Below are 24,436 nucleotides of genomic sequence, written 5' to 3' on the forward strand. Positions count from 1 at the left end.
TTATAGTTTGGTCTGTGTCCATTGATGCTCATACATTTTTGGTCTGTAAGTGCAGGAGCATGTATGCGTCCGGCGGACATTGGGGAAATAGACATCAGTAGAAACATGCTGTGTGTGCTCATATGTACAAGTATAATGTGAGACGTTGTGTGCATGCATTATACAAAAGTTAAGCCCATTTGGTTTGTTTATGTATGTTATACCCAAAGAATTCAATTACATTTCCAAGCATCTGTGTTCTATGTTCCCTGTGCTGTCAATCAGTGGAGCAAGCACAATCAGCAATCTGTGTCTCATTCTGCACAGTTTAGATAAACTTAAGTGTTGAATCACTTAATTATACTTACAACCAACTTATAAATCACAATTGCTTCCAAATGAGTGATCTCATTCTAACAATTTCATGGTTTATTGTGATTTACAAGTTCATGATCTATAGATACCAAACATTTATACTTTGTTAAGTTGCCCTTCTTCAGGACTCACATTCTCCTGGAGATGGAAGGTACCAACAGTCAGGCAGCCATGCTGAGATTGGATGGATATGCTAAATTTATGAACCTTCACCTTCTTTGTTCTTGGCAACAAAAGGCAATAGCAGAAGATATAGTTGTAGCAGCCATCCTGCAGATTATGGATCACTGATGGCATCTAACCATGAGAATGTAAAGCCTATATTCCTTAAAGTGTCAATGTGCTTCCGGAGAAAATGCTGAATGTGAGCACAGTTTCACATAGATGTAATTGCCCTACCGCAATGGGATTGGTGACCATTTTATAGGCATTGCAACATTAGATCAGACAGGATCGTGGTGTTTTTTCCTTTACTAGGAAAGTTGTTAAATTTTTATCTTCAAATTACTTATTTTCCTCGAAGGATGCGATGGACATCACTTCTGGGGTAAAAACGCTTCCCTACTTCTCAGGGATGGTTGTTCGTGAGTTATAAAGAGTATGCACGCACGTAGTAGGCCTCTGTTTGCACTTTGAGGCCACCTCCCTTGAATCAACTGTTAGTTAATTCAAACCTCTTTTAAATGAACCTGTGACAAAAAAGTGTTTCCAAACAAAATGATTTGGTCTTGGTTAATGTATTGCTTTAAAGCAACTGCTGCCTAATTTAACTCTAGGGTTCATTTGCAGAGAGTATAGCAATGCTATGATGTTTTCATTCGCATGAAGCTTAACTCTTGCACTTCTGTAAACTTATTGAATCACACTGATCTGTATTACGTCTGGATGTTTTGAATTTGCTTTGAAGTTTAGAAGTGCTTACAACAAGAAATAATAGAATGCATAGAAAAATAACCGGTCGAGTCGATTTACTACAACAAGGGATAACACGGAGAAGGTTCACAATGTCATAGTTTAATTTTACAGTAAAGCAAACTCTTTTCTTCCTAACATTAGATTCTGACTCAATGAAAGACCATAAACTGGCCCAGAATGAAGAGGCGGGTACAAATTCAAATCTGCTATTAATCATTCTTGTAATAATTCACATTACTTTGCTTTAGGTAAAAATGGCTTCTCCAAAGTTTGGTAATTTCACCAGATGGATATAAATGTACACAAAGTATGGAAATAATAAATAAAAAAACATTAAATCTTATTTTCTAGGGGCGAAGACAATCTGGACCAAATCTTTCTCATGCTCCAGACAACTTGGGATCTACTTTAAGGTCAAAGACTCTTTACTCTGTAGTTAAAAGGCATTGACAAATATGAGAGACCGTAAGCTTTGTTTTCATGTTTCCTCTAGAAATCACCAAGGATGGCTGTTAATTTTTAGTCCTTATCATTCTTGTAATGCAGCAGAAAATGTCTCTGATGAACTCTCAATTTAGCAGACTAAGGGAAGACATAGGCCCTCATTTTGAACATGGCGGTTCGGCCCGCCACGCCGGCAGTGGCGTCTGAAGCCGCCAGCCGGCATGGCAGGCCAAACTGCCATATTATGGACATGGTGACGGCCGCCAGTGGCAGCCGTCACCCACCTCCAGGCTCCCGCCGTCAGGCAGCCTGGCGGCGGGTTGAAACACCATCCGCCAGGGTAGCTGCGCTACCCTTCGGATTATGTTTCATTTCCCGCCAGCCTATCCAGCCAGGAAAAGGCTGGTGGAGGGGGTGCAAGTAAATGGATTTACATCTGCTAGACCAACGCTTAGAGGCTGTTAAACCTGCTATTGTTTATGGTAAGAGTAACTTATAATTGAAAATAACTTGCTACCTAGGCCCTTTGTTTTTCGATGTGGGCTTCTGTTTATATATGATGCATTGGTTATAGATAATATTATTTCTTTAAGCATGATCAATCGCTGTGACGAGGCTAGGCAGCTCACAATCTCATGCTTAAAAGTATTCAATTGCCATAATTTTTAAGCAAATAATCATAGTCAGTGCTCAGACTGTGAACCAGAAGAGACATATGTTCGCGCAGGGATTGAAAGGAAACACTCCTGTTTTTGATATTCTGAAGATCACACCCACTGAACAATGCGGTGAAGTTAGATCGGTCACATTGAAATACAATAGCTCAAAAAACTGTAGACTGAACATATGTGCCCCACCCTGTCTGAGTCACAGGAAACTATTGAAAATTGTCAGTTGCACCCACGCCTGCAAAGACAAGACGAGACAAATAATATCCTGCTGTTTTCAGGTTGACTTGTGTAATGAGCTCAGGTTGCTTTAACGTCTCTGCCTTCCTCCGCACTGACTGGAGATGATTTAGAATGCTACTGTAGGCAGGGTTTTAGACCTTAAAAAAGTTTCAGGCCTCGAAAAGCTACCTCACATTTCCCAACGAGGAGCCAATACACACTCGTGACATTACTTGCATGCTCATTAAAGAGTTATGTTCTATATTTTTCATTTCAAAGCGTCATCCCCCTTTGTAGCATTGAGTACAGATCAGGCACTACGCCATTGACAACTTCTTTACTCACCTAATAATCTAGCTTTACTAACCATAAATGTTAGCTTACCACATGCCTTTCACAAATATAAAAAAGAATAAACACAAATTAAGAACCAAACAATACAGAATATTTAGAGAAAGGAGCATTGGGCCAGGCTTTTTTATCCATTGAATGGGTGACGGTGCAAGTCATGTTTTGAAACATCCTGCAGGAGGAACATTTGGTGGTGAAAGTGCCAGTCAATGACACGTTTTGCCTGTTTATGAAATTTTAGACTGGCCCGCAGTTGTAAAGGTTTCAAGAGAGTGTACAAGCAAACTCAGTTTTATTTTTTTTCTGTTGTGCATGAGGGTGATCAGTTGCACCCTTCATCTTTTATTCACATTTCTGTTCAGTCCAAGGGCCCATGTTTCGCTATCATTATAGCTTTTCAGAGAGCTTGGTTCAGACACAAGGGGGCACCCAATATAAGTCAAAAGAACACCATTTAAAGCTTACAGTGTTGCATAAATTATGCAAAAAAGAAGCAGAGAACTCTGGGTAGTTCCAAAGTTTAGGTGGAGAACAGCTCCTGTATAGAGCACCCACATCACCAGCAACACTCTAAACTTGCTCACCTTAAATGTCTGTTTTTCTAGTAAAGTTTTAAAGCATAGGTTTAGCACAGTGCCATTCACACTGAGCTAGAAAGGGGCAAAGTGGCATATATATGTCAAAGCAGTACCAGGTAGTTCATTTCAGTGTGTTGCACAGCACGATTAAGAAAGGGTAGAAATGCACCATATAGAAAGAAATACGGTTCATTCCTGTCTCCTGAACTGGCATACTATGGGCTGTCTGGTACCCATGCAGGCACATTTGTATTGTGGTGCAAAGGTGCCTGTGTTTCATACAGGATTATTTTTGTGCAGAAAGTGGAACCTTCCTGCACCAAAACAACTCTGAGAGGTGTTTTCTCTTTTTATGTGTGCTGCGGATTGTAGCACACATAGAAAGAAGAAAAATAAAGAGATTTCTCTTCATTATGCCTCTCATGGGGAGGCATAAGATTTTGGTGCATTCCTAGGTTTACAAGTTCTTGTAAGTCTGTGAATGTGTAAAAATTCATGTGTGTTGTGTGGGAAACATCACCGCAATGACCATGGAATGCCTACTTGCAAAATAGTGCAATGCAGACATTTACGCTGCGTTGAGCTATTCCACATTTATGATGTCACTCAGAGCCACACAAAGAGGCTTTGCATAGGTTCATAAATCTGTCTTAGAGGTTTACGACATGCATGTACCACATTGTGTTGTGCAGCTGCTACCCAAACCTCTTATAAGTATGCCCCAAAGTCTTTTGCCATCTCTACAGCAAAGTCTGTAAGCATAGAATTATCAGAGTGCTATCCAAACCAAGGTGTAAAATGGCAAAGGCCGTTTACCACTCCAGGCACAATAATGCATTTTTGGATTTGTAAAATCCCATCCAAGCCAATCTAGAAGGAATAAAAGCAACCCCTGACACATGTTTTACTATCAATGCAACTCAACAGAGAGGTTTTCTTTGTCCAGCCACAAGGAGTGCCCAGTACAAGGGAAAACAATACCCTTTAAGGGGTAAAGTGCCACATAAATTATGCAAAAAAGAAGTAGTGAACTCTGAGTAGTTCCCAGTGTTAAGGTGGAGAGCAGCTCATGTATAAAGCACCCTCAACACTAGCAACACTTCAAATATCTGTCTTACTAGCACAGTTTTTAAGCATAGGATTAGAACAGTGCCATCCACAACAAGTTAGAAAGAGACAAAGGCCCTCATTCTGACCCTGGCGGTCTTTGACCGCCAGGGCGGAGGACCGCGGGAGCACCGCCGACAAGCCGGCGGTGCTTCAATGGGGATTCCGACCGCGGCGGTAAAGCCGCGGTCGGACCGGCACCACTGGCGGGGTCCCGCCAGTGTACCGCGGCCCCATTGAATCCTCCGCGGCGGCGCAGCTTGCTGCACCGCCGCGGGGATTCTGACCCCCCCTACCGCCATCCAGATCCCGGCGGTCGGACCGCCGAGATCCGGATGGCGGTAGGGGGGGTCACGGGGCCCCTTGGGGCCCCTGCAGTGCCCATGCCACTGGCATGGGCATTGCAGGGGCCCCCGTAAGAGGGCCCCTACATGTATTTCACTGTCTGCTGCGCAGACAGTGAAATACGCGACGGGTGCAACTGCACCCGTCGCACAGCTTCCACTCCGCCGGCTCGATTCCGAGCCGGCTTCATCGTGGAAGCCTCTTTCCCGCTGGGCTGGCTGGCGGTCTGAAGGAGACCGCCCGCCAGCCCAGCGGGAAAGTCAGAATTACCGCCGCGGTCTTTCGACCGCGGAACGGTAACCTGACGGCGGGACTTTGGCGGGCGGCCTCCGCCGCCCGCCAAGGTCAGAATGAGGGCCAAAGTATTTTGGCATTTCTACCACAAAAAATCTTTAAGCATAGGATTAGCACAGTGCTATCTGTGCTGAGCTGTGAAATGACAAAAACCTTTTAACACCCCAGTCACAGTATTACAGCTGTAGATTGGTAAAATACCACCCACTCCAACCTGGAATGAATAAATCAACCCACACACATGTTTTGCTATCATTATAGCTCTTCAGGGAGGTTTAGCTTTGTCCAGACGTAAGGGAGTACCTAGTATAAGTCATAACAATACCCTTTCAAGTTTAAAGTGCTGCACAAATTATGCAAAAAAAGAAGCAGGGAACTATGGGTAGTTCCTGAGTTTAGGTGAAGAGCAGCTCCTGTATGGAACACCCTCAGCATCAGCGACACTCTAAAACTGCTTGCCTCAAATGCCTGTGTAGTAACTCACAATGGCAAGTGAGTTAAATCTTTTTTATTAAGTGAACAATTATTACCTCCAGCTGACTGACAACATAACAACAACCAACCTCTGGAACTTTTATTCCTCTCCATTCCACATTACATCACAACATTACCCAATGAATAGAACGCTCCTACAGTCTGCTTTCTAGCAAAGTTTTTAAGTACAGATTTAGCACAGTGTCATCCACACTGAACTAGAAAGGGACAAAGTATTTTGCCATTTCCAAAGCAAAGTCTTTCAGCATAGGATTAGCACAGTGCAAGCCACACCAAGATGCAGAGGCCCATATTTATACTTTTTGACGCTAAACTGCGCTAACGCAGTTTAGCGTCAAAAAATTTTGCGCCGTCTAACGCCATTCTGAAGCGCCATGCGGGCGCCGTATTTATGGAATGGCGTTAGCCGGCGCAAGCAGACCGGCGCTGCCTGGTGTGCGTGGAAAAAAAACACGTAGACCAGGCAGCGCCGGCGTTGGTCAAAAATGACGTTAGGGCGTCTTAAAATGGGGCAAGTCAGGTTGAGGCAAAAAAATCGTCTTAACCCGACTTGCGCCATTTTTTAACGACGCCCATCCCCCATCAACATGACTCCTATCATTGTAAAGATAGGAGTCATGCCCCCTTGCCCAATGGCCATGCCCAGGGGACTTCTGTCCCCTGGGCATGGTCATTGGGCATAGTGGCATGTAGGGGGGGCACAAATCAGGCCCCCCTATGCCAAAAAAAATTATTAAAAAAAAATAAAAAAATACTTACCTGAACTTACCTGAATGTCCCTGGGGTGGGTCCCTCCAGCCTTGGGTGTCCTCCTGGGGTGGGCAAGGGTGGCAGGGGGGGTCCCTGGGGGCAGGGGAGGGCACTCTGGGCTCATTTTGAGCCCACTTGTCCCTTAACGCCATGCCTGACCCAGGCGTTAAAAAGCGGCGCAAATGCGCCGTTTTTAGCCACGCCCACTCCCGGGCGTCTCTTTTGCCCGGGAGTATAAATACCACGTAAAGGCCTGGGAGTCATTTTTTAGACGGGAACGCCTCCCTTGCATATCATTAACGCAAGGAAGGGGTTCACGCTAAAAAATGACGCACATTCCGGGAACTTTGGCGCTATACGCCTCTAACGCCATAGTATAAATATGGCGTTAGTTGGCGTTAGTTTAGCGTCGAATTTGCGTCGAAAAAAACGACGCAAATTCGGCGCAAACGGAGTATAAATACGGCCCAGAATGACCAAAGCCTTTAACCACTCCAGGCACAGTATTCTAGCTTTGGATTGATAAAATACCATCCAAGCCAACCTGAAATGAATAAAAGCAACCCCTGACACATGCTTTGCTATCATTTTAGCTATTCAGAGTGTTTATTTTGTCTAGGGACAAAGGAGCACTTAGTACAAGTCAAAACAATACCCTTACAGTCTTTTAGTGCTGCACATATTATGCAAAAAAGAAGCCAAGGACTCTGGACAGTTCCCAAGTTTAGGTGGAGAGCAGCTCCTATATAGAGCACCCTCAACACCAGCAACACTCTGAATCTGCTCACCCTAAATGTCTGTTTTTCTAGCAGTTTGTAAGCAGAGGTTTAGCACATAGCCACCTACACTGAGCTAGAAAGGGACAAAGTATTTTGCCACTTCTACAGCAAAGACTTTAAGCATAGAATTTGTATGATGCTATCCATGCTAAGCAGTAAAATGACAAAAACCTTTTGACACTCTGCGCACAGTATTACAGCTTTGGATTGATAAAATATTATCCAAGCCAACCTAGAATGAATAAAAGCAAACCCTGTTTTGTGTTTTGTTATCATTATAGCTCTTCTGAGTGGTTTAGCTTTGTCCAGACACAAAGGAGCACACAGTACAAGTCAAAACAACACCCATTCAGGCTTAAAGTGCTGCATAAATTATGAAAAAAAGAAACAGAGAACTCTGGGAAGTTCCCAAACTTAGGTTGAGCACAAATGTCTCTTAACAAAGGCTTTAAGCATCTAATTATGACAGTGCGAAGCATTTTAACACTATATGCGCAGTGTTATAGCTTTAGTAAAATACCATCCAAGCCAACCTGGAATGAACAAAAGCAACCCCTGGCATGTGTTTCACTGTCATTATAGCGCTTTAGAGAGGATTACTCAGAAACAAGAGAACACAAAATATAAGCCAGAACAATACCTGTTGTTTTTTTTTTTTATGCAGGGTCATCCCCAGTCTTTTTGCCTCCTGCGTCCTATTTTTTCTGACATATCGCTGTTGGCTGTAGGACCCAGAGCACTTTATCACTGCTGACCAGTGCTAAAGTGCAGGTGCTCTCCCATCTAAAGTTGGTATGATTGGCTTATACCTAATTGGCAAATTTAATTTACCTTTACGTCCCTTGTACAGTGGTATCTCTATACCCAGGGCCTGTAAATTAAACGCTACTAGTAGGCCTGCAGCGCTGCTTGCGCCACCCACTGAAGTAGACTTTCAAACCTGTATCAGGCCTGCTAGCGCAGGGCCTGTGTGCGCAGTTTTCTGCCACAGGGACATGGCATCTAAATTTACTTGCTAGCCCCAGAACTCCCCTTTTACTACATGCAAGTCACCACTAAGGGAGGCCCTAGCTAACCCTATGGGCAGGGTGCCATGTGTGTAAAGGCAGGACATCTGCCAGGTTGCGTGCCTGTCCTGGTAGTGACAAACAGCCTAACTTGGTGTCTCACTGATGTGAGTGCTGCCTTCTCATAGGATTGCATTAGAAATGCCCTGCCTTATGTGTCTGATTTATGATGGGTAACATAGGCATGTTTGGTATGGTTTTGATGGTGATAATAAATGCTGCTTACTGGCGTGGGTGTATTTTTTATTACTAATACAGAAATGCCACTTCTAGAAGTTCCCATTTCTTTGTTTTGCAGCTTGACTCCAATCCATGCCTGGGCAGAGTGACAGTTGAGGCTGTGTGCATACTTTTCAGACAGCCTGTACACAGGGAGGTTGAGTTGTCACAGAGGTGCATCTGCATACTGAATAGTCTTCCTGGGCTGAGAGAAGGGAGAGGCGGGCACACCTACATTTGTAAAAGCTGTGCCCTGGCCTCACACAACAGGGTCGTTTACCCCCCACTGATGTTTGGAGCCTGTGCTGGAGGAGAGAGGGGGCACTCACAGAACCAGTTGTAACTGCTTGGAACCTCCTCTCCCCACCATTGTAAAACACTGTAAGGACTGAGTATGAGTACAGGGGAATTTTCCCCACAATTTGGAGACTCTTTGAATCATCTTGGAACCGGACACAGAACGCTGGAATGACTCACCAGGGACCGCCATGGACTGCTGCTGCTGTGCTGACCTGTGGCCTGCTTGGTCACTGTAAATGACTACCACTTGCTTGCATCCTCTTTGCGCTGGCCTATTTTTGGACCCTTTCCACCTGTGGGCCTTTTCTCTGAAGCTTTGTTCCCCAGGGGCAGGGTGCTGTGGCCCCTGACCCCTGCAACTACGGGAAGGACAAGGAGTGCTTGATTTTTGCTTCATAGCTCCTTGAAGGCTCTTCACTAAAATTGTGCTGTGCACCAGGAGGGGCGCTCTGCTGTGTCTGCTTTGAAACACTTCCCTGTTGTTCCTACAGCACTTGGAAGCGCTCAACAACTGTAGGAGCATCACTGGCGTGACCCGGGGTCTGTGAGTGGCCCGGCGTGTTGCAGGGCGTGTTGTCATGTGAAGATTCACCGCCACAACCTGGGCTTCACTGAAATTCCGAGCACGTCGGGGATGCGTTGCAACTTGTGCCTCTGGGGCACCTTCAGGAAGAAGAACGGAGCGAGCACGCTCCTAGTATGCCCCAGGGGCAAGCTACGCTCTAGGGAGCGCCCCCGGGGCACAAGCAGGCACCTACTAGGGTGCCTGCCATCGGATGTAGCCTGGGTGGGCCGCTCCGTGCTATTTTGAAACTGTTGGACCTGGCTTTTTGACAGGGACATCCCCAAACTTTTTGCCTCCTTCCTCCTATTTTTTCTGACCTGTTGTTGTTGGCTTTTGACCTCTGAGCACTTTACCACTGCTAACCAGTGCTAAAGTGCATATGCTCTCTGTGTAAATTGTACTATTGATTGGTTTATCCATGATTGACTATTTAATTTACCTGTAAGTCCCTATTAGAGTGCACTACATGTGCCTAGGGCATGTAGATTAAATGCTACTAGTGGGCCTGCAGCACTGGTTGTGCCACCCACCTCAGTAGCCCCTTAACCTTGTCTCAGGCCTGCCATTGCAAGGCCTGTGTGTGCAGTTTCACTGCCACTTCGACTTGGCCTTTAAAAGTACTTGCCAAGCCTAGAACTCCCCTTTTTCTACATATAAGTCATCCCTAATGTGTGCCCTAGGTATCCCCTAGAGCAGGGTGCTGTGTAGGTAAAAGGCAGGACATGTACCTGTGTAGTTATATGTCCTGGTAGTGTAAAACTCCTAAATTCGTTTTTACACTACTGTGAGGCCTGCTCCCTTCATAGGCTAACATTGGGGCTGCCCTCCTACACTGTTGAAGTGGCAGCTGCTGATCTGAAAGGAGCAGGGAGGTCATATTTAGTATGGCCAGAATGGTAATACAAAATCCTGCTGACTGGTGAAGTCGGATTTAATATTACTATTCTAGAAATGCCACTTTTAGAAAGTGAGCATTTCTTTGCCCTAAAATCTTGTGGTGCCCTTCAATCCACGTCTGGCTAGGTTTAGTTGACAGCTCCTTGTGCATTCACTCAGACACACCCCAAACACAGGGTACTCAGCCTCACTTGCATACATCTGCATTTTGAATGGGTCTTCCTGGGCTGGGAGGGTGGAGGGCCTGCCCTCACACAAAGGACTGCCACACCCCCTACTGGGACTCTGGCAGACAGGATTGAGCTGAAAGGGAACTTGGTGCATTTCTTAGAGACTCTTTGAAGTCACCCCCACTTCAAAGGCACAACTTAGTATAAAACAGGGCCTCTGCCCTACCTCATCAGACACTTGCTGGAGAAGAAACCTGAACCAGAAACTACATCCTGCCAAGAAGAACTGCCTGGCTGCTCAAAGGACTCACCTGTCTGCTTTCTCCAAAGGACTGCTGTCTTGCTGTTGCCCTGCTGCCTTGCTGAACTCTTGTCTGGCTGTGAAAGTGCTCTCCAAGGGCTTGGATAGAGCTTGCCTCCTGTTCCTTGAAGTCTCAGGACCAAAAAGACTTCTTCCTTTCACGTGGACGCTCCGTGCGCCGAAAATTTCGACGCACAGCTTGTTTCGCGGCGAGAAAAACGCCGCACACCGACGCTGATCAACGCGACGCCCTCGGGACGATCGAGACTTCGACGCACAACCTCGCAAGGACAAAGCCGCCCGACTTCCAAGGAGAAATCGACGCGACGCCTACCATGAGTGCGAAACTTTGACGCACGGCCTCGCAAGGACAACGCCGCCCGACTTCCAAGGAGAAATCGACGCGACGCCTGCCGTGAGACCAAAATTTCGACGCACGGCCTCGCAAGGACAACGCCGCCCGACTTCCAAGGAGAAATCGACACGACGCCTACCGTGAGATCGAAACTTCGACGCGCAGCCCCGCAGAACGACGCGCAGCCGGAAAATAAGCAGGAGAATCCACGCACAGACCCGGGACATCTGGTAATCCTCGCGATCCACAAAAAGAGACTGTCTGCGCGCCGGAAAACGACGCCCGACTTCCCCGCGTGGAAAAGAACGACGCAAGTCTGTGTGTGCTGAGCGGAAAACGACGCACACACCCCTTTTTCCACGCATCTCTTCTCCTGTGGCCCTCTGAGGAGATTTCCCACCAGAAACCAGGTACTCTGTGCTTGAAAGACACTTTATTGCTTTTTAAAGACTTAAAGACTCTTAATATCACTTTTCAGTGATATCTTTATAAATTCGAATTGCAACTTTGATCGTTTTTACCTACAATTATCCAGATAAATATTCTATATTTTTCTAAACACTGTGTGGTGTATTTTTGTGGTGTTATACTATGGTGTTGTATGATTTATTGCACAAATGCTTTACACATTGCCTTCTAAGTTAAGCCTGACTGCTCGTGCCAAGCTACCGGAGGGTGAGCACAGGCTGATTTTGGATTGTGTGTGACTTACCCTGACTAGAGTGAGGGTTCTTGCTTGGACAGAGGGCAACCTATCTGCCAACCAAAAACCCCATTTCTAACATTGGTGATCAGCGGTGAGGATAGGACTTGTGTTTGTGCAGTGACATACAGTAGCTAAGTATTTCACTACCTACCCACAGTTGAAGGTCAACTTGATTTTTTATCTCTTTTTTGACTTTTGGTCTCTGATGTCCTCCTGGATATACTATTGATATTTTGGACTTTGGATTTTGGTTTTTGCTGGTAAGATCCTATCAGAATGGGATCGCTTACCTACTTATTCTTTTTGCCTACTGACCACCTCACTAAGGCTGACCTAAGGAAGCTTTGCAGAGAATGTGGCCTTCCTGTAGCAAAGAGATCTACTAAAGCAGAGATGCTACATGCCTACATAGTCTGGGAGGAAGACAGATGGGCAGAGAGAGAGGCAGCAAGAAACCAAATGACTAAGTACCCCTCAGAGGAGGAGGAGGACGACTCAGATGAGGAAAGAGACCCAGTGAAAAAAGAATGGCTCATGGCTCAAGCACGGTGGATGGAAGAGCTAGATGAGTTTATTGAAAGGGCTGAGGCAGCAAGTCTCTTAGCCCTGGAAGAAGAAAAGATTGCAGCTCAAGAGCTGAGCTGTAAAGGGCTGAAACTGGAGGCCGGAAGGGCTGAGTCCAGTTCAGATGGTGGCAGCAAAAATCTTGCATCTAGTACTGCTGAAGAAGGGCACAAGCCCAGAGATGTGGTACCCAACTTGAAGAAGAGAGTTGACACACCCCAGGCGGTTCAAGGGTATGAGGTAGTTCCCGTTATGCACAGGGTCCCTGAGAAGGATTGGGGAACTGGCACAGGGAGTCATATTCCTACTGGGGGGAGGGACACTTTACTGACTCTAGCAGAGAGTGACAGAGAAAAGGGTTCCCCCCTGGTGGACGTCCTGGATATAGAGTGTAGAGACATCCCAGAAGAGTTTGGGTTGAGTGTCAGGGACAGACAGATACTGTCTCACCAGTCTCAGGAGGGTGAAGTAGAGTGCTTTTCCAAGGTTGAGTTACTGGGTGGTTGGGTGAAGGGTACTGTGGTTAATACATGTGAAGGGCAGAGTGATGTAATTGCTGGAGAGCATATGTCTGGTCCTTATTTTCCAGAGCTACGCCAACACCAGGTGGAGTGTGAGTTCTCTGACCCCAGGGAACTTACAGTGGAGGCAGACTTTTGGGTGAGTACCAGAGAGTCTGAAGAGGCAATTGGGGGTGCTCCTGAAGGGAGTGGTCTAGGTGGTTCCCGACCAAGTGTGGTGGGAGAGGATTGTAGTGTCCCAGGTAGGTCTCAGAGCCTAACCTGTACCGTAGGGCCACCTTTTGAGGGAAGCCCCGCAGTGTCAGAAGAACTTGGGGGGATGACTGTAGACAGCATCCCAACAGTTCTGGTGTCTGGCAGTACCACTCCTAGTGAGGGGGTGCAGAAGTCCAGACATAGGGTTGAGAGGGGGTGGCAGACCCCAGTGGAGGATCTTGAAAGTCAGGGGTCAGCTCTGAGAGCAGAGCCCCCCAGGAATGACCCAGGTGAGACCGTTTCTGGTTTGGGGGAAACCCAGACTCTGCCGGATGGGCAGAGGTCGGGAGACCTGCGCCAACCAGACTCTTGTGTGGCCCTTGGGGACGGCGTGTCCCTTGTGGGGGGTGAGAGTGCCCCCCAGGAAGTCCTGGCATGCCAGGCAAAGATTCAACCTCAGGGTGGTGACTCTGGGTTGGATAACCGGGTTCAGAGGTTAAACTTTGACCTGGTGGGGGGTAGATGTGCCCCCCAGAAAGTCCTGGAATGCCAGGCAATGGCTCAACCTCAGGGTGGTGACTCTGGGTTGGCTTACCAGGTGAAGAGGTCAAACTCTGACCTGGTGGGGGGTAGGTGTGCCCCCCAGAAAGTCCTGGTATACCAGGCAATGGTTCAACCTCAGGGTGGTGACCCTGGGTTGGAGAACCAGGCTCAGAGGTTAAACTCTGACCTGGTGGGAGGTAGGTGTGCCTCCCTGAAAGTCCTGGCCTGCCAGGCAATGGTTCAACCTCAGGGTGGTGACTCTGGGTTGGATATCCCGGTTCAGAGGTTAACCTCTGACCTGGTGGGGGGTAGGTGTGCCCCCCAGAAAGCCCTGGTGTACCAGGCAGTTGTCCAACCTCAGGATGGTGACCCTAGGTTGGAGAACCAGGTTCAGAGGTTAAACTCTGACCTGGTGGAGGGTCAGTGTGCCCTCCAGGAAGTCCTGGCATGCCAGGCGATTGTTCAACTTCAGGGTGGTGACTCTGAGTTGAATGGCCCAGTTCAGAGGTTAAACTCTGACCTGGTGGAGGGTCAGGGTGCCCTCCAGAAAGTCCTGGCGTGCCAGGCAATTGTTCAACCTCAGAGTGCTGACTCTGGGTTGGATAACCGGGTTCAGAGGTTAAACTCTGACCTGGTGGGGGGTAGGTGTGCCCCCCAGAAAGTCCTGGCGTGCCAGGCAATTGTTCAACCTCAGGGCGGTGACTCTGGGTTGGATAACCAGGTTCAGAGGTTAAACTCTGACCTGGTGGGAGGTAGGTGTGCCTCCCAAGAAGCCCTGCTGTGCCAGGCAATTGTCCAACCTCAGGGTGTTGACTCTGGGTTGGATGACCAGGTTCAGAGGTTAAACTCTGACCTGGTGGGGGGTAGTGTAGGAAAGTACCATCTTGCCTGGCATGTTACCCCCATTTTTCACTGTATATATGTTGTTTTAGTTGTATGTGTCACTGGGACCCTGGTAACCCAGGGCCCCAGTGCTCATAAGTGTGCCTGTATGTGTTACCTGTGTAGTGACTAACTGTCTCACTGAGGCTCTGCTAATCAGAACCTCAGTGGTTATGCTCTCTCATTTCTTTCCAAATTGTCACTGACAGGCTAGTGACCATTTTTACCAATTTACATTGGCTTACTGGAACACCCTTATAATCCCCTAGTATATGGTACTGAGGTACCCAGGGTATTGGGGTTCCAGGAGATCCCTATGGGCTGCAGCATTTCTTTTGCCACCCATAGGGAGCTCTGACAATTCTTACACAGGCCTGCCACTGCAGCCTGAGTGAAATAACGTCCACGTTATTTCACAGCCATTTTACACTGCACTTAAGTAACTTATAAGTCACCTATATGTCTAACCTTTACCTGGTAAAGGTTAGGTGCAAAGTTACTTAGTGTGAGGGCACCCTGGCACTAGCCAAGGTGCCCCCACATTGTTCAGAGCCAATTCACTGAACTTTGTGAGTACGGGGACACCATTACACGCGTGCACTACATATAGGTCACTACCTATATGTAGCTTCACCATGGTAACTCCGAATATGGCCATGTAACATGTCTATGATCATGGAATTGCCCCCTCTATGCCATCTTGGCATTGTTGGTACAATTCCATAATCCCAGTGGTCTGTAGCACAGACCCTGGTACTGCCAGACTGCCCTTCCTGGGGTTTCTCTGCAGCTGCTGCTGCTGCCAACCCCTCAGACAGGCATCTGCCCTCCTGGGGTCCAGCCAGGCCTGGCCCAGGATGGCAGAACAAAGAACTTCCTCTGAGAGAGGGTGTGACACCCTCTCCCTTTGGAAAATGGTGTGAAGGCAGGGGAGGAGTAGCCTCCCCCAGCCTCTGGAAATGCTTTGTTGGGCACAGAGGTGCCCAATTCTGCATAAGCCAGTCTACACCGGTTCAGGGACCCCTTAGCCCCTGCTCTGGCGCGAAACTGGACAAAGGAAAGGGGAGTGACCACTCCCCTGACCTGCACCTCCCCTGGGAGGTGTCCAGAGCTCCTCCAGTGTGCTCCAGACCTCTGCCATCTTGGAAACAGAGGTGCTGCTGGCACACTGGACTGCTCTGAGTGGCCAGTGCCACCAGGTGACGTCAGAGACTCCTTGTGATAGGCTCCTTCAGGTGTTAGTAGCCTTTCCTCTCTCCTAGGTAGCCAAACCCTCTTTTCTGGCTATTTAGGGTCTCTGTCTCTGGGGAAACTTTAGATAACGAATGCATGAGCTCAGCCGAGTTCCTCTGCATCTCCCTCTTCACCTTCTGATAAGGAATCGACCGCTGACCGCGCTGGAAGCCTGCAAACCTGCAACATAGTAGCAAAGACGACTACTGCAACTCTGTAACGCTGATCCTGCCGCCTTCTCGACTGTTTTCCTGCTTGTGCATGCTGTGGGGGTAGTCTGCCTCCTCTCTGCACCAGAAGCTCCGAAGAAATCTCCCGTGGGTCGACGGAATCTTCCCCCTGCAACCGCAGGCACCAAAAAGCTGCATCTCCGGTCCCTTGGGTCTCCTCTCAGCACGACGAGCGAGGTCCCTCGAATCCAGCGACACCGTCCAAGTGACCCCCACAGTCCAGTGACTCTTCAGCCCAAGTTTGGTGGAGGTAAGTCCTTGCCTCACCTCGCTGGGCTGCATTGCTGGGAACCGCGACTTTGCAAGCTTCTCCGGCCCCTGTGCACTTCCGGCGGAAATCCTTTGTGCACAGCCAAGCCTGGGTCCACGGCACTCTAACCTGCATTGCACGACTTTCTAAGTTGGTCTCCGGCGACGTGGGACTCCTTTGTGCAACTTCGGCGAGCACCGTTTCACGCATCCTCGTAGTGCCTGTTTCTGGCACTTCTCCGGGTGCTACCTGCTTCAGTGAGGGCTCCTTGTCTTGCTCGACGTCCCCTCTCTCTGCAGGTCCAATTTGCGACCTCCTGGTCCCTCCTGGGCCCCAGCAGCGTCCAAAAACGCCAAACGCACGATTTGCGTGTAGCAAGGCTTGTTGGCGTCCATCCGGCGGGAAAACACTTCTGCACGACTCTCCAAGGCGTGGGGGATCCATCCTCCAAAGGGGAAGTCTCTAACCCTTGTCGTTCCTGCAGTATTCACAGTTCTTCAGCCTAGTAAGAGCTTCTTTGCACCAACCGCTGGCATTTCTTGGGCATCTGCCCATCTCCGAGCTGCTTGTGACTTTTGGACTTGGTCCCCTTGTTCCACAGGTACCTTCAGACAGGAATCCATCGTTGTTGCATTGCTGATTTGTGTTTTCCTTGCATTCTCCCTCTAACACGACTATTTTGTCCTTAGGGGAACTTTGGTGCACTTTGCACTCACTTTTCAGGGTCTTGGGGAGGGTTATTTTTCTAACTCTCACTATTTTCTAATAGTCCCAGCGACCCTCTACAAGGTCACATAGGTTTGGGGTCCATTCGTGGTTCACATTCCACTTTTGGAGTATATGGTTTGTGTTGCCCCTATCCCTATGTTTCCCCATTGCATCCTATTGTAATTATACATTGTTTGCACTGTTTTCTAAGACTATACTGCATATTTTTGCTATTGTGTATATATATCTTGTGTATATTTCCTATCCTCTTACTGAGGGTACACTCTAAGATACTTTGGCATATTGTCATAAAAATAAAGTACCTTTATTTTTAGTATAACTGTGTATTGTGTTTTCTTATGATATTGTGCATATGACACTAAGTGGTACTGTGGTAACTTCACACGTCTCCTAGTTCAGCCTAAGCTGCTTTGCTAAGCTACCATTATCTATCAGCCTAAGCTGCTAGACACCCTATACACTAATAAGGGATAACTGGGCCTGGTGCAAGGTGCAAGTACCCCTTGGTACTCACTACAAGCCAGTCCAGCCTCCTACATTGGTTGTGCAGTGGTGGGATAAGTGCTTTGAGACTACTTACCACTCTTGTCATTGTACTTTTCATAAGAGAAAAATATACAAAACAAGGTCAGTGTATATACACATAGCCAAAAAGTTTTGCATTTCCTCTTTTCACTCTTTTCTAAGTGCTGAAAAGTACTTCTAAACTTTCAAAAAGTTCTTAAAAGTTTAAAAAGTTTTTTTTCTGTCTTTCCAAAAAGTTCTGAAAACTTTTTTCTCTTTGTCTATCACTTTAACTCTCTCTAAAAAAATGTCTGGCACAGGCCAAAAAGTTGAACTGTCCAAACTTGCATATGATCACCTTAGCTGGAAAGGAGCAAGGAGTCTCTGCATAGAGAGAGGTTTGAGTGTAGGGAAGAATCCTTCTTTAGAACTGTTAATTAATATGCTTAGAGTACAGGATAAGGCCATAAGTGCCCAATCTGTAGAAAAAGTTGCTAATGGTTCTCAATCTGATCCAGGGACTCCCCCAGGAAAAGGTTCAGGAAAGAAACTTCTCAGCCTGCCCATTACTAGACAGTCTAGCATAGTTGGTACAGAGGTTGAATCACATCATACTGATGATGTGCTCTCACATTATACTGGTAGCCAAGCTGTTAGGGTGCCCTCTGTAAGGGACAGGTCTCCTTCTGTTCATTCCCATCATACCTCTGTATCTAGAAATGTCCCTCCCACCCACCCTGATGACAGATTGTTGGAAAGGGAGCTCAATAGATTGAGAGTGGAGCAAACCAGACTGAAGCTCAAGAAGCAACAGCTGGATTTGGATAGACAGTCTTTAGAAATAGAGAGGGAAAGACAGAAAATGGGTTTAGATACCCATGGTGGCAGCAGCAGTATTCCCCATAGTCATCCTGCAAAAGAGCATGATTCCAGGAATCTGCATAAGATAGTTCCCCCTTACAAGGAGGGGGATGACATTAACAAGTGGTTTGCTGCACTTGAGAGGGCCTGTGCTGTACAGGATGTCCCTCAAAGGCAGTGGGCTGCTATCCTATGGCTATCATTTACTGGAAAAGGTAGGGATAGGCTCCTTACTGTAAAAGAAAATGATGCTAACAATTTCCAAGTTCTTAAGAATGCACTCCTGGATGGTTATGGCTTAACCACTGAACAGTACAGGATCAAGTTCAGAGATACCAAAAAGGAGTCTTCACAAGACTGGGTTGATTTCATTGACCAGGCAGTGAAGGCCTTGGAGGGGTGGTTACATGGCAGTAAAGTTACTGATTATGACAGCCTGTATAACTTAATCCTGAGAGAGCATATTCTTAATAATTGTGTGTCTGATTTGTTGCACCAGTACTTGGTGGACTCTGATCTGACCTCTCCCCAAGAATTGGGAAAGAAGGCAGACAAATGGGTCAGAACAAGAGTGAACAGAAAAGTTCATACAGGGGGTGACAAAGATGGCAACAAAAAGAAGGATGGTAAGTCTTCTGACAAGGGTGGGGACAAATCTAAAAATGAGTCTTCATCAGGCCCACAAAAACACTCTGGTGGGGGTGGTGGGCCCAAACCCTCCTCTAATCAGAACAAGGAAAAGAAACCATGGTGCTATTTATGTAAGATAAAAGGCCATTGGACAACAGATCCCAGTTGTCCAAAGAAAGGCACCACAGCTCCTACCACTACAACCCCTACTGCTACACCTAGTGTCCCTACTAATAGCAGTGGTGGTGGGAGCAAACCTACTAATAGCCAATCCAAGGGAGTAGCTGGGCTCACTTTTGGTAATTTAGTTGGGGTTGGTCTGATTAGGGAGACCACAGAGGCTACTTTAGTCTCTGAAGGGGCTATTGACTTAGCCACTTTGGTTGCTTGCCCCCATAACTTGGAGAAGTACAAGCAACTAACCCTAATAAATGGTGTTGAGGTCCAGGCCTACAGGGACACAGGTGCCAGTGTCACAATGGTGATTGAGAAACTGGTGCACCCTGAACAACACATACTTGGACACCAGTACCAAGTAACCGATGCTCACAACATAACACAAAGCCACCCCATGGCTGTTGTAAATCTCAACTGGGGGGGGGTATCTGGTCCAAAGAAAGTTGTGGTAGCTTCAGATTTACCTGTAGACTGTCTATTAGGGAACGATTTGGAGACATCAGCTTGGTCAGATGTGGAGTTGGAGGCCCATGCAGCAATGCTGGGCATCCCAGGGCATATTTTTGCTTTGACAAGGGCTCAGGCCAAAAAGCAAAAAGGACAGGGAAGCTTGGATCCTGGAACAATGGACCAAGTGCTCCCTAAAGCTAGGGCTAGTAGAAGCAAACCACTTCCTACTATCCCTCCCTCTACAGTGGATTCTAATTCTGAGGAAGAAGAATTCCCTCCCTGTGCAGAACCTACACCAGAGGAGCTGGAAGCAGACACTGCTGAGCTTTTGGGTGAAGGGGGGCCTGCCAGAGAGGAGCTGAGTGTGGCACAGCAAACCTGTCCCACATTAGAGGGTCTCAGACAGCAAGCTGTCAAACAGGCTAATGGGGATGTCAGTGACTCACACAGAGTTTACTGGGAGGACAACCTCTTGTACACTGAGCATAGGGATCCTAAACCTGGAGCTGCCAGGAGATTAGTGATTCCTCAGGAGTACAGAAAGTTCCTCCTAACACTGGCACATGACATTCCCTTAGCTGGGCACCTGGGTCAAATGAAAACTTGGGACAGATTGGTACCACTGTTTCATTGGCCTAGGATGTCTGAGGACACAAAAGAATTTTGTAAGTCCTGTGAAACCTGTCAAGCCAGTGGCAAGACAGGTGGCACTCCAAAGGCACCCCTTATCCCACTGCCTGTGGTTGGGGTTCCCTTTGAAAGGGTAGGGGTTGACATAGTTGGCCCCCTTGACCCTCCTACTGCTTCAGGCAATAGGTTTATCTTAGTGGTAGTGGACCATGCCACAAGGTATCCTGAAGCAATTCCTTTAAGGACCACTACAGCTCCTGCAGTGGCAAAGGCCCTCCTGGGAATATTTTCCAGGGTGGGCTTCCCAAAGGAAGTAGTATCAGACAGAGGAAGCAATTTCATGTCTGCATACTTAAAGGCCATGTGGAAGGAGTGTGGTGTAACTTACAAGTTCACAACACCCTATCATCCACAAACAAATGGACTGGTGGAGAGATTTAATAAAACTCTCAAAGGCATGATTATGGGACTCCCTGAAAAACTCCGCAGGAGATGGGATATCCTTCTACCATGCCTCCTTTTTGCCTACAGGGAGGTACCCCAGAAAGGAGTGGGCTTCAGCCCCTTTGAACTTCTTTTTGGACACCCTGTTAGGGGTCCACTCACACTTGTAAAGGAGGGTTGGGAACAACCTTTAAAAGCTCCTAAGCAGGATATTGTGGACTATGTACTTGGCCTCAGATCAAGGATGGCTGAGTACATGAAAAAGGCCAGTAAAAACCTTCAGGCCAGCCAAGAGCTCCAGAAGCAATGGCATGATCAGAAGGCTGTTTTGGTTCAGTACCAACCAGGGCAGAAAGTGTGGGTCTTGGAGCCTGTGGCCCCAAGAGCACTCCAAGATAAATGGAGTGGTCCACACACAATTGTTGAAAAGAAGGGTGAAGTCACCTACTTGGTTGACTTAGGCACTGCCAGGAGTCCCCTTAGGGTGCTCCATGTCAACCGCCTGAAACCCTACTATGACAGGGCTGATCTCACCCTGCTCATGGCAACAGATGAGGGACAGGAAGAAGACAGTGATCCTCTACCTGATCTCTTCTCTTCCACAGAACAAGATGCTCTTGTGGAAGGGGTAGTTTTGGCTGATTGTCTTACTGCTGAGCAGAAAGATAATTGCATAAATCTCCTAGGACAATTTTCAGAACTCTTCTCCATTGTGCCAGGCACCACTTCTTGGTGTGAGCACACTATAGATACTGGAGACAGTTTACCTGTCAAAAGTAAGATCTATAGGCAGCCTGACCATGTCAGGGACTGCATAAAGCAAGAAGTTCAGAAGATGTTGGAACTAGGAGTGGTTGAGCACTCTGACAGTCCATGGGCTTCTCCTGTGGTACTGGTACCAAAACCCAATTCTAAAGATGGAAAGAAGGAAATGAGGTTTTGTGTAGACTATAGAGGTCTCAACTTGGTAACCAAAACAGATGCTCACCCTATACCCAGGGCAGATGAGCTAATAGATACACTGGCATCTGCCAAGTATCTAAGCACTTTTGATTTGACTGCAGGGTATTGGCAGATCAAAATGTCAGAAGATGCTAAACCTAAGACTGCATTTTCTACCATTGGAGGACATTACCAGTTTACTGTAATGCCTTTTGGTTTGAAAAATGCACCTGCCACTTTTCAGAGGTTGGTGAACACAGTCCTGCAAGGGCTGGAAGCTTTCAGTGCAGCATATTTGGATGATATAGCTGTCTTTAGCTCCAGCTGGGATGATCACCTGGTCCACCTTTGGAAAGTTTTGGAGGCCCTGCAAAAGGCAGGCCTCACTATCAAGGCTTCAAAGTGCCAGATAGGGCAGGGTAAGGTGGTTTATCTGGGACACCTTGTTGGTGGGGAACAGATTGCACCACTTCAGGGGAAAATCCAAACTATTATTGATTGGATTCCCCCTACCACTCAGACTCAGGTGAGAGCCTTCCTAGGCCTCACTGGGTATTACAGGAGGTTCATTAAGAACTATGGCTCCATTGCAGCCCCTCTTAATGACCTCACATCCAAGAAAATGCCTAAAAAGGTATTATGGACAGCAAACTGTCAGAAAGCTTTTGAGGAGCTGAAGCAGGCCATGTGCTCTGCACCTGTCCTGAAAAGCCCTTGTTACTCTAAAAAATTCTATGTCCAAACTGATGCATCTGAATTAGGAGTAGGGGCAGTCCTATCACAACTTAATTCTGAGGGCCAGGATCAACCTGTTGCTTTTATTAGTAGAAGGTTGACCCCTAGAGAAAAGCGTTGGTCTGCCATTGAGAGGGAGGCCTTTGCTGTGGTCTGGGCTCTGAAGAAGTTGAGGCCATACCTGTTTGGCACTCACTTCATTGTTCAGACAGACCACAAACCTCTACTTTGGCTAAAACAAATGAAAGGTGAAAATCCTAAATTGTTGAGGTGGTCCATATCCCTACAGGGAATGGACTATACAGTGGAACATAGACCTGGGAGTAGCCACTCCAATGCAGATGGACTCTCCAGATATTTCCACTTAGACAATGAAGACTCATCAGGTAATGGCTAGTCTTATTGTCCTTCGTTTGGGGGGGGGTTGTGTAGGAAAGTACCATCTTGCCTGGCATGTTACCCCCATTTTTCACTGTATATATGTTGTTTTAGTTGTATGTGTCACTGGGACCCTGGTAACCCAGGGCCCCAGTGCTCATAAGTGTGCCTGTATGTGTTACCTGTGTAGTGACTAACTGTCTCACTGAGGCTCTGCTAATCAGAACCTCAGTGGTTATGCTCTCTCATTTCTTTCCAAATTGTCACTGACAGGCTAGTGACCATTTTTACCAATTTACATTGGCTTACTGGAACACCCTTATAATCCCCTAGTATATGGTACTGAGGTACCCAGGGTATTGGGGTTCCAGGAGATCCCTATGGGCTGCAGCATTTCTTTTGCCACCCATAGGGAGCTCTGACAATTCTTACACAGGCCTGCCACTGCAGCCTGAGTGAAATAACGTCCACGTTATTTCACAGCCATTTTACACTGCACTTAAGTAACTTATAAGTCACCTATATGTCTAACCTTTACCTGGTAAAGGTTAGGTGCAAAGTTACTTAGTGTGAGGGCACCCTGGCACTAGCCAAGGTGCCCCCACATTGTTCAGAGCCAATTCACTGAACTTTGTGAGTACGGGGACACCATTACACGCGTGCACTACATATAGGTCACTACCTATATGTAGCTTCACCATGGTAACTCCGAATATGGCCATGTAACATGTCTATGATCATGGAATTGCCCCCTCTATGCCATCCTGGCATTGTTGGTACAATTCCATAATCCCAGTGGTCTGTAGCACAGACCCTGGTACTGCCAGACTGCCCTTCCTGGGGTTTCTCTGCAGCTGCTGCTGCTGCCAACCCCTCAGACAGGCATCTGCCCTCCTGGGGTCCAGCCAGGCCTGGCCCAGGATGGCAGAACAAAGAACTTCCTCTGAGAGTGGGTGTGACACCCTCTCCCTTTGGAAAATGGTGTGAAGGCAGGGGAGGAGTAGCCTCCCCCAGCCTCTGGAAATGCTTTGTTGGGCACAGAGGTGCCCAATTCTGCATAAGCCAGTCTACACCGGTTCAGGGACCCCTTAGCCCCTGCTCTGGCGCGAAACTGGACAAAGGAAAGGGGAGTGACCACTCCCCTGACCTGCACCTCCCCTGGGAGGTGTCCAGAGCTCCTCCAGTGTGCTCCAGACCTCTGCCATCTTGGAAACAGAGGTGCTGCTGGCACACTGGACTGCTCTGAGTGGCCAGTGCCACCAGGTGACGTCAGAGACTCCTTGTGATAGGCTCCTTCAGGTGTTAGTAGCCTTTCCTCTCTCCTAGGTAGCCAAACCCTCTTTTCTGGCTATTTAGGGTCTCTGTCTCTGGGGAAACTTTAGATAACGAATGCATGAGCTCAGCCGAGTTCCTCTGCATCTCCCTCTTCACCTTCTGATAAGGAATCGACCGCTGACCGCGCTGGAAGCCTGCAAACCTGCAACATAGTAGCAAAGACGACTACTGCAACTCTGTAACGCTGATCCTGCCGCCTTCTCGACTGTTTTCCTGCTTGTGCATGCTGTGGGGGTAGTCTGCCTCCTCTCTGCACCAGAAGCTCCGAAGAAATCTCCCGTGGGTCGACGGAATCTTCCCCCTGCAACCGCAGGCACCAAA

At 47.5% G+C, this 24,436-nt stretch overlaps 1 protein-coding gene across 2 annotated transcripts in view; it reads left to right on the top strand.

Moving 5' to 3' along the window:
* LOC138288004 (annexin A1-like) overlaps positions 1–24,436 on the top strand; it is a 196,537-nt gene that overhangs the window by 3,156 nt on the left and 168,945 nt on the right. Inside the window, exon 2 of one of the 2 annotated variants that reach the window (XM_069229103.1) lies at positions 1,621–1,682. The exons of the other annotated variant lie outside the window; for it this stretch is intronic. The gene's annotated coding sequence lies outside the window, so the exon portion shown is untranslated. The remainder of the gene's footprint in view (positions 1–1,620; positions 1,683–24,436) is intronic. 2 annotated transcript variants of the gene reach the window in all.

The sequence above is a fragment of the Pleurodeles waltl genome, chromosome 1_1 (assembly GCF_031143425.1).
Source record: "Pleurodeles waltl isolate 20211129_DDA chromosome 1_1, aPleWal1.hap1.20221129, whole genome shotgun sequence".
Lineage (NCBI taxonomy): Eukaryota > Metazoa > Chordata > Amphibia > Caudata > Salamandridae > Pleurodeles > Pleurodeles waltl.